Source organism: Chrysochloris asiatica, unplaced genomic scaffold (genome assembly GCF_000296735.1).
Source record: "Chrysochloris asiatica unplaced genomic scaffold, ChrAsi1.0 scaffold00181, whole genome shotgun sequence".
Lineage (NCBI taxonomy): Eukaryota > Metazoa > Chordata > Mammalia > Afrosoricida > Chrysochloridae > Chrysochloris > Chrysochloris asiatica.
Window position 1 is genome coordinate 3,476,976 of NW_006408699.1, and position 1,105 is coordinate 3,478,080.

Here is a 1,105-nt window from a genome sequence, read left to right on the forward strand (position 1 = left end):
TGAAGAAGGAACTTGCTGTGTAATAGAATTAATCTATTATTTTACTGTTGTCAAAACCTGACCTACTGTATAGTTTAAATGGTTGCATTTTACTTTATGTAAATGAAACTTCAATAAAGTTAATTTTTAAAAAAATAAACATTTTGCATTGTATTATAAATTTTATTACTTTATCCATTATTTTTACTTTGTTGAGTGCTTTGTAGCCTATGAGGTAGTTATCTCCACTGATGGAGGATTTTCACTATAGTTCAAGTGTTTTAAGTATTCATCTTTTTCAATGGTGCTATGGCGTCATAAAGTGTCTAAAACTCTTTGACATAACTTGCTGTTATTAAGCACCATCAAATCGAACCTGACTCATAGAGACCCTGTATAGGGTTTCCAGGAAGCAGATAGTGGGTTTGAACTGCTTACCCTGAGGATGGAAGTGAAGTGCTCATCCTATAGCACCACACTAAAAGTCATAATATTTGAGAGTCATAATATTTGATGTATTTGAAAGACAATTAGGAAGGAACTTCTTTTTTTATAATGTGCAGTAATCCAGATTTGCATAAAAGTTTGGTGCCTTTTGTGAGACAAATAAAAGTTGCATGCCTTACTCATTTTCATATAGTTTTCAATTATTACCCCTCTGAGTAGTTTCCAGTCTTTTCCAATATACTAAGTATATTGTTATAATTTCCATGTCCCCAAATACGGTGCAATGAATTATTGAATATGACCCTACTAGACATAGTCTTTGTGGTGGTGGTGGTAGTGGTTGTGTGCCGTGGAGTTGGTTCCAGTTCATATTGACCGGTATAGGGTTTCCGAGGCTATAAATCTTTACAGGAACAGAAAGCCTCATCTTTCTCCTGTGGAACGGTTGGTAGTTTCAAACTGCTAACTTTGAGATTAGCAGCCCAACTCGTAACCACTACGCTACCAGAACTTCTGATAGCTTTTGTTAACACCCACCAAATAACTGGTGAAATATGAAAGGAGGTGCTGTGGCTCACCAAGGGGATTGGAGAAATTGCTAAAAATGTAAATAAGCTGCATGCCACCCTTGTGGGGGTATTGTTAGGTGCCATGAAGTCAGTAACAACTCAAAGCAACC